Genomic DNA, 10,268 nt, shown 5'->3' on the forward strand with positions numbered 1-10,268 from the left:
TTTAGATGATGTGAGAGGCACTCCATTGATCAATGCAATGAAGCACATGGACATTGGTAATATAAGGCCTAGAGAGGTGATAGATGTTGAAGATGACAAGAATCAAGTGCTCTCTAACTCAAATGTGCAAGCTAGTGGTTCTCATGATCAAATCCAAGCAAGCACTAGTAATGGCAATGTGCAAGATCAACAAATGGCTAGTTCATCATCTCAACCAAGTGATCAATCAAATGCTAGCAATCAAGTGCAAGTGCTTTAACCAACCAATGTTGCAAGAGATCATCCATTGGATACTATCATTGGTGATATTTCAAGAGGTGTGCAAACAAGATCAAGATTGGCTTCATTTTGTGAGCATTTCTCATTTGTGTCATCCATTGAACCTAAGAAGATAGATAAAGCTTTGAGGGATATTGATTGGATCAATGCTATGCATGAAGAGCTAAACAACTTCACAAGAAACCAAGTATGGAATTTAGTTGAGAGGCCTAAGGATTATAATGTGATTGGAACTAAGTGGGTCTTTCGGAACAAGCAAGATCAAGATGGGATAGTAATAAGGAACAAAGCAAGATTAGTGGCTCAAGGTTACACTCAAGTTGAAGGTCTTGACTTTGGAGAAACATATGCCCCGGTTGCAAGATTGGAAGCAATTAGGATCTTGCTAGCTTATGCTTGTGCCAACAACATCAAGTTGTACCAAATAGATGTGAAAAGTGCATTTCTCAATGGGTACATCAATGAGCTTGTGTATGTTGAGCAACCTCCCGGTTTTGAAGATAAAAAGAAACCCAACCATGTTTATAAGTTGAGAAAGGCTTTGTATGGATTGAAGCAAGCACCTAGAGCATGGTATGAGAGGTTGAGGGATTTCCTACTCTCTAAGGGATTCAAGATGGGAAAGGTTGATACCACTCTCTTCACCAAGAAGCTTGGAAATGACTTGTTTGTAATGCAAATCTATGTTGATGATATCATCTTTGGATCAACAAATCAATAATTTTGTGAGGAGTTTGGTAAGATGATGGCAAGTGAGTTTGAGATGTCTATGATTGGAGAGCTTAGTTACTTCCTTGGTCTTTAAATCAAGCAAATGAAGAATGGCACATTTGTGAGTCAAGGCAAGTATATCAAGGACATGCTCAAGAAGTTCGAAATGGATGAGAGTAAAGCTATTAGTACACCAATAGGGACAAGTGGAAGCTTAGATAGTGATGCTAGTGGTAACATGGTGGATCAAAAGATGTATCGGTCTATGATTGGAAGCCTACTCTATGTGACCGCATCAAGGCCGGATGTGATGTTTAGTGTATGTATGTGTGCTAGATTTCAAGCCTCACCAAGAGAAAGTCATTTGAAGGCAACAAAGAGAATATTAAGGTACTTGAAGCATACACAAAATGTTGGATTGTGGTATCCCAAAGGAGCAAGATTTAAGTTGATTGAATATTCGGACTCCGATTATGCGGGATGCAAAGTTGAGAGAAAGAGCACATCGGGCACATGTCAACTATTGGGAAGATCACTTGTATCTTGGTCATCAAAGAAGCAAAATAGTATAGCACTTTTAACCGCCGAAGCGGAGTACATTTCGGCCGGTAGTTGTTGTGCTCAATTACTGTGGATGAAGGCTACCTTGAGTGACTTTGGGATCAAATTCAAGCAAGTGCCATTGCTATGTGACAATGAAAGTGCCGTAAAGCTCACCAACAACCCGGTTCAACACTCAAGAACAAAGCATATAGATGTCCGTCATCACTTCATAAGAGATCACCAACAAAAAGGGGACATTTGCATAGAGAGTGTGGGCACCGAAGATCAACTTGCCGACATATTCACCAAGCCACTTGATGAGAAGAGGTTTTGCAAGCTAAGGAATGAATTGAACATACTTGAGTTCTCCAATATGTGTTGATGCACCCTCATTATATGACATGCCTCTCCTTCGAGCAAAGCAAGGTAAAGTTGATTGACATGTCATCCATCCATTGCTAAGGACTTGTTTAGTGCATCTAGTCATTCCTATCATGTCCTAGGCTCATTCATGAAAATCAAATGAATTTGATGCTTGTATGGTACCACTATTGCTTGTATGTTTGAAATGATCTAGTGGTAGCATATGACATGTTTGTGGGCTTGTAAACCTAGTGTTTGATTTAGAAAATGAGCTATAAGTGTTTAACTCAACATGGTACAAGATAACCCTTATTTGGAGGTGTGAAGAAGCTTGTCCTTGGATCAAACCGAGTTAAATATCTTTTGCAAGTAATCTAGATTGAACCAAATTGGGAAAATAATCCTCATTTCACATGGTTTCACCCCAACCTATCTATAATTTGAGCTCACCTTTTGTGCTAATTGTTGACAAAGGGGGAGAGAAACAAAGATATGAGTGATAGGGGAGTATTTGACGATATGATAAAGGAAAGGGATCAATTAAAATTTTGATCACACAAGTAGGGGGAGCAAGCTCATAAACTTGTATGATGCATTTGAATGAACATTTCATATAGCTCATAAACTTGTATGATGCATTTGAATGAACATTTCATATATTTGCTTGCATGTTACAAGTTCTTAATTTCAATATCCATGCTTGTGTGGTGTATGCTAGTTATAGGTTTGAATGATGAAATAAAAAACTAGCATGCATAGACTAAAGTAACTAGACTTATGTTCATTCTATGGAAACTAGACCCTTGCATGTAATGTTGATCTCACGGGGTACTCTAGTTTTTGTTTATGTCTAGTTACTAATGGTGCTAAGGATGGTATATTGGTGCACTCCGGTTGGTATCACGCTTCAAAGGTCCATCTCTTATACCTTAGCATCATTTGGTAGAAATTGACTCCTATATTTCCTATCTAAGCATATGTGCAAGCTAAAATCCAAACTCTTAGCACATATGTAGGGGGAGTAATTACTACCATTTGGAGTTCATGAAACTTGTCCATATCCTTTACACATGGTAAATATGCTTGGGCAAGCAACATGGATTCAAATGAACTTTAATTCATATCTTTGTATAAGGGTTGTCATTAATTACCAAAAAGAGGGAGATTGAAAGCTCTAGTTTGGTTTTGGTTAATTGATGAAACCCTAAGTGCTAACCTAGTTTATCAAGATGATCATAAGATAGGTAGCACTACTCCAAGTGATGAAGCAATGGAGAAGATCATGACGATGATGGTGGCATGGTGATGATCAAATGCTTGAACTTGCAAAAGAAGAAAGAGAAAAACAAAAGGCTCAAGGCAAAGATATAAATAGTAGGAACCATTTTGTTTCGGTGATCAAGACACTTAGCGAGTGTGATCACATTTAGGTTAGATAGCCGTACTATTAAGAGGGGTGAAACTCATATTGAAATACGGTTATCAAAGTGCCACTAGATGCTCTAACTCATTGCATATGCATTTAGGATCTAGTGGAGTGCTAACATCCTTGAAAATGTTTGTGAAAATATGCTAACACATGTGCACAAGGTGATACACTTGGTGGTTGGCACATTGGAGTAAGGGTGGAGAAGTTAGAAGTGAAAAGGAGTTGGTCGCGAAGACGCTGGCGTCGGTCAACTGACCGGACGCTGGGTCTAAAAGCACCGGACGCTGACTACCAGCGTCCGGTCACGCTGACTTGGCAGTACAGAGGCTAGGGTTTACCACCGGACGCTGGGCGGTGTCCGGTCGAGGTGGACCGGACGCGCCCGGTCAAGGAAAACCAGTTTTCGACCCTTACTGTACTCGACCGGACGCAGTGGCTCCAGGGTCCGGTCAGTTTTTACCAGAGTGTCCGGTCAACTTCGTAGCCGTTGGAATCTGACGAACAACGTTCAAAGCAGATGACGCATGGCGTTCATCTGTGGACCGGACGCTGAGTCTAGGGTCCGGTCAAGTGGACCGGAGCGTCCGGTCAGAGCGCAGTGTGCCCAGTGAAGGGGTACAACGGCTCTATTTCGTAGGAGCTTCTATTTAAGCCCCATGGCTGGCTGTGGCTCACACTCTTGCACATTTTCATTGACATAGCAACCTTGTGAGCTTAGCCAAAGCCCTCCCACTCATCTCCATCATTGATCCATCATCATTGTGAGATTGGGAGAGAATCCAAGTGCATTGCTTGAGTGATTGTATCTAGAGGCACTTGGTATTCGTGTTGCGCTGCGGATTTCGCTTGTTTCTCTTGGTGGTTGCCATCACCTAGATGGTTGGAGCAGCGATGGAGGATTGGCACGAGTTGGTGATTGTTCGTGGCCATCTCCGGTGATTGTAAGAGGAGTTGTACCTTCCCCGACGGAGTGCTGAAAGGTAACTCTAGTAAATTGCTCATGTCATTGAGTTACCTCACTTGTGGGTCGGTTCTTGCGGTGTCCAATCGTGTGGACGAGGTTTGTGAAACACCTCTTAGCCGCCGAACCACCAAGTGTTGGTCGACACAACGGGGACTAGCGTGTTGGCAAGCACGTGAACCTCGGGAGAAAAATCGATTGTTTCTTGTCGTTTGCATTCTCTCGGTGATTGGCTTAATCTTCATCTTGTGATTGGTTCATCCCCTACACGACGGTATAATCACCCTACTCACTTATTTACATTCTTGCAAACTAGTTGATACAAGCTCTTTAGTGTAATTAGAATTGAGAGCTTGCTTTATTGTTTACATTCATCTAGTTGAGCTCTTTAGAGTAGCGAGATTGAGAGCTCTTAGTGAGTAGCTACATAGCAAGTTTGGGTGCCTAAGTAATCATTGCAACTAGAATTGTTGGATAGGTGGCTTGCAACCCTTGTAGAGCTAGAGCAAGTTTGCATTACGCTATTTGTCATACTAATCAAATTGCTCTAGTTGATTTGTAGATCTTTAAATAGGCTATTCACCCCCCTCTAGCCATATTAGGACCTTTCAATGTGGCGAGCGAGCAGTGACCGAACGCAGTGACCGGACAAGTCCGGTCGCCACACCGGACGCATCCGGTATGCACAACCTATGCGTCCGGTCAGTGCGCAGAGTGCCCAGTGAAGGGATAATGGCTAGTTTAGCCCGTTGGGCTATAAATAGAAGTGTTGGCCGGCCTTTGGCCGGTTGTTGAGCACCCTTGAGCCTTAGTGGCTTGTGTAGGTGTGTTTGGAAGCCCTCTAACTCATTTGAGCTTGATAGTGTTCATTCGATCGAGTGAGTGAGTGATTCTAGTGCGATTGCATCATGAGGTTGTATCGAGTGGCACTAGGTGTTCGAGTTGCAAGCCGGTGATGCTTGTTACTCTTGGAGGTTGCCACCTCCTAGACGGCTTGGTGGCTTGCGACTCCGTTGAAGCATGCAAGAAGATTGTGCGGTGCTCCGGAGGAGGATTTGTGAGGGGATTGTGCCCATCCCGCGGGGATCACGAAGAGCAACTCTAGTTGAGTGTGTCATTGAGCTACTCTCACTTTTGGGGTAGGTTCTTGCGGTGCTCGACGTGCGGGCTTGGCGGGTGATGCCAATTAGCTGCCGAACCACCAAGTGAGCGTTCAACACAACAGGGATGTAGCTTGGTGGCAACCAAGTGAACCTTGGGAGAAAATCACCGTGTTAACATTGTCTTCGTCATCTTCTTGTTGGTTTGCTTTTCGCAAAACACAAGCTTGTATTTCTTTCATATACATTGTGCTTGTGTAGTTGCTCTTGTGACTAGTTTAGCTTTAGTAGCTTCCTAGTTGCCTTCTTCTTTGTGTAGCATAGAATTAGCTCTCTTGCGTGGCTAATTTGGTTTTAGTAACCTTGTTAGTCACATTGCTTAGTGTGTGTAGCTAAGTAATTTGTGCTCTCTAATTTAGCTTGTGTAGCCTTGTTATTGAACATTGCTAGTGAGCTTAGGAGCTTTGTGCTTTTGCATCACTAGTTGTGTAGGAGCTCCCCCGGTTGCTTGAGTACTAGTGCATAGGTTTGTGTGACCTTGCTCTAGAATTGATTAGGTGAGCTCTAGCTAGCCCAGCATCTTTGTTGCTTTTTTAGAATCATTTTAAGGTGCTTGTGAACTTAAATAGAGGGGTGTAGCCTTGGCTAGACTGATAGATTTAATTCCGCATTTGTTTCGATTAGCCGGCGCGATTAAGTTTTAAAAAGGACTATTCACCCCCCTCTAGTCTGCCATCTCGACCCTACACCTTTGAGAGCTACATGCTCTCAATGATCGGGTCAACTACTAGAGGAATCGGTCTAGTTGAAGGACATAGTTGGAGTGATCCGAGAGATCAAAGATGACATGTTCGACTAGACCATGTGGACTTCACCGCGGGTGAGCTCATGTTGCATCTTGGATTTGTAGGCGTTGGTGCTCCAGAATATCATGAGGAACCTTCAGGGTTGGGGAACCCGCCTCAGTCTCCCTTGTCATTGTTGGTGTTGGTCGGAGGGTCTTTCCTCTTTGCGCCAAGGCTCTTGAGTTCCCCCTTGATATAGCGCTTCATCAGATCATAATACTTGTAGGCATGTTTGACCAAGCTATCGTGGTTTCGGCACGAGCCCTCCACGAGCTTCTCGAACCGCCCTGGCTTGGGCTAGCCAAAGTAATCGACTGCATCAACGAACTCGATCACCACCCTTGCACTTCTTGTTCTTCCTTTTCTTCCTCTTAGGCAAGGAAGGGTCATTATCGTCATTACCATGGGCTTTGCCCTTTCCATGGTTGAAGTTGGTGAGGATGGATTCTTCACCCATGGTGTGGGTCATGGCAATGTCCATGAGCTCCTGTGTGGGGTTGAGCACCCAAGCTTATATTTTTGTTGGGATTTGGATCCGTGGATCATATAGTTCCACTACCTTATATCATAAAGCCTAGAAAAAAATTATCTTACTTCTGTATCTTTTTTCCTATTTTATTTAACATGACCAGCATTATATTTTTCCTTTTTCTTTTTTTACTCGGGTTAGACAAAATATTGTCTTACTTCTATATCTTTTTTCCTTTTTCCTATTCTGTTTAACAAGACTAGGATTCTGTTTCCTTTTTCCTTTTCTGACTCGGTATTATATTCTCTCGTGCTCCTATTTTTTCTACTGTGAGCCAGATTCTTGATTCTTTTTTACCGACTCGGTATTCTGTACCTATTCTGTTCACCGTGAGCTAGATTCCATTTTTTCTTTCTTTTTCCCCGACTCAGTATTCTATACCCTCATGCACTCGGAACTCCAACTCCTACTCTTAGAGCACAATGTGTATAGCAAAATAATATATTAAAAGATAATACCATATCAAATCAGACTTTGAACAAAGACCTCATGAACAAGAGAAAACTTTCATACCATCATGTTAAGGCAATCCTCATGTTGTGTAATAAATATTTTCCTACATAACAACATGGAAGATGTTTGGTTTGTCTATTTTAACCGGTTGTTGCAGTGACAATGGTTCTTGGTTTGTCTATTTTAACCGGTTGTTGCAGTGACAATGGTTCTTTTGGCCTTGGATGGCTCAACTTATAAAAAATCACACCATGGACTGATCTAGCCATATAGAACACCGCTCCCCTATACCCCCTCTAAACGCTATTAGATCCCTTCACGCTCAAGGAGTAGATAAAAGTCAAAGAGTAGTCTGTTAGTGGTATCCCTAACTATTGGCGCTGGCATCCCTAACTATTGGTGCTGGCATTGCCATTACCTGCCCTGATCAAAAGAGCACCTTACAACAGTGATCTAACACCATAACAATCTGTTAGTACATACAGAGGAGGAAAATTGATGAAATTAACCAATAGTCTGTTAGTACATACAGAGGAGGAAAATTAATGAAATTAACCAATAGTATGATATAGGCAACTTTTTCAAATGACTAGCAGGTCCTTAAGGTGGTAAACCAGCTGTGCTAAGCACATCACGTGGCAATGCCATTGATATTAACTATCATACCCGGGAACATTCCTTGGAAGTGGATAATAATGGAAGAAATAGAAAATTTATTTGTTTGGCGTGTCAGGAAAGACATGTATGAAAATTGGCTAGGAAGAACACTTGTCCACTTGAGTTGTCATTTGAGATGTTCCCGCATATCTTAGTACTCGTTTAAATTTTCTCCCGTTGCAACGCATGGGCAAACATTTGCTAGTAGATGTAAAAAAGTCGATAGGATGTCGGTTCCCTCAAATGGCCCTGATCCTCTAGTTTATATAGAGGGGATGGTCCTATCCCAGTAGAAAACAAGTCCAAATCGTACCTGTAGGATCTCTGGTTAGCCTAGAAGGGGGTGAATAGGCCTGTTAAAACAAAACTTAAACTTTTATCAAATTTAACCCGCGGCACTGTCGCTTTATGCCCACGGCACCGCCGCGCTGCGGCACTGTCGAGTTAGAACAGCGGCACTGCCGCACCTACAGACAACTTCGTGATGTAATTCAAAATCTGTAAAAGAAAACCTGGATCAAGAGGTTACTGAGGTCCCTGCAGGTATATTGAACACAGATCGACAACAAGAAGTGGTAGGAACACTACACACAAGTAGATCGATCTCAAACCTAGAAATCAGCTCAACAATAATATGAATTACAAGAATGTAAAACAAGCACAAGGTGACACAATGATTTATCCCATGGTTCAGCTCGCCACTAAGGCTTGCCTAAGTCCACGTTGTTGAGGTTAGCCACTAAGGTTTAGGGCTTTCCAACCCTTACTCGTTCTCAAGTCAAGAGACTTAACTCTTAAGATTAGGGGTGAGTTTACTAGCTATAAGAGGTTGTTACAAATATCCCAGGACTACCACACAAGTTGGCAAACTCCACGGGTGATGCTTTAGCCGGCTAGGAGCCAAGCTCCAAGAGTAACAAACACAACCGCTGGCCAAAACGTGAACCAAGTGCTCTTTAGAGGTTGGGAATCAGTGAATCTGCTCTCTAATCGAGTTTGACACCTTTTTCTCTTAAGGATTAATGGAGAAATCAATGGAGAAGCTTGGGAGCTCAAGGTCACCAATGGAGGAGAGAGAGAAGCACTTTTCTATTTCTGCACAAGCTGAATGATTGAAGAAGAAGAGAGAGACGTTGGGGAGGAAGGGGAAAGGTATAAATACCCCCATCCCCAACGGTCACTTAAGTCACGGCAGTGCCTCTCTCCATGTGCGGCACTGCCGCACCAGGCAAGACAGCAATGGTAAAAGTGAAGTGCTGGCTATCTTGGCTGTGAAACTGAGGATATATGTGTAGGATTAAGCACTTGGTAGCACATGTTAGCTTAAGCATTGTGTCCCCCTTTATAGTACGGTTTTTTCTATACTCAAATTCAAAATATAAAAGACTTTAAACCTCCTTCGAATTTGAAGCCATCAACATTTATAATTTGGGGCTCCTCTATTTCGTATAACATCCTCGATTATAGATTCTCTGCTTGTCATCTCGATAAATTTCATTAGTCCTCTAATTGCGTGGTCATTATCACAAAAACCCATAATTAGGGCTTGATTGCACTTTCAATATAAAAAATAGCTAGATCCAAACCGATTTGGAAACAAATTAGTTCGGACCGGGATAAGAAAACCGGGTAGGGCACATGCGGCAGGGCAGCCTCAGTAGGGAAACCAGCTAGGCCGGTTTTGCAGGCTGGGTGCTGCTCATTTTTCCTTTTTTTGCTTTCCAAACTCCAAACTCAATGATCCAAATATCTTTTTCTATTGCTTTACTACCAAGAACATTGCCCTGAAGTCCTCTTCATGTTTTAGCTACTTTTGGCTGTCAACAATTTACCATTGGATCTAAGAGAGCCATCATGGATCCAATAACAATCTCCAATGTCAAGACATCATGATGCCAATAATCTCCAACCGAACACGTGTGGTCCTAACATCATCTTCTTCGTCGTCTTACCATATCTTCCAACTACCTAGGGCAAAGAGTCGCCATTGTTACCAGCTCTGTTCTCATGTGTCCTCTCCGTTATATTTGGCATTGTATCTTTATCATCCTATTCATGTCGTTCATATATGAGCAAGATTTTAGTGCGCTTCGTCTTATGATCTACCATATCATTATGTTTGAATCAGCGTTAGGGCTTTAGATACAAGGGATAATTGCTAGCTAGCTAAAATTTAGCCAATTTTAGCTAAGTTTTCAACTAGTTGTTAGCGAACTAGCTATCGGATCATAGCTAATTTAGGCTAATTTTTAACTGTAATAACAAGTAATAACCATGTGTATGGAATAATGGCCATGTAAAAGAAACTGTAGCAGAGGAAGGTGGAAGGATGAATGCGGTGCATTGCGGCCACAGAGGATCCCACCACGCAGGCGCAGCCCGGTGTCCCTCCCTCCCT

The sequence above is a fragment of the Miscanthus floridulus genome, chromosome 10, assembly GCF_019320115.1.
Source record: "Miscanthus floridulus cultivar M001 chromosome 10, ASM1932011v1, whole genome shotgun sequence".
NCBI classification, from domain to species: domain Eukaryota; kingdom Viridiplantae; phylum Streptophyta; class Magnoliopsida; order Poales; family Poaceae; genus Miscanthus; species Miscanthus floridulus.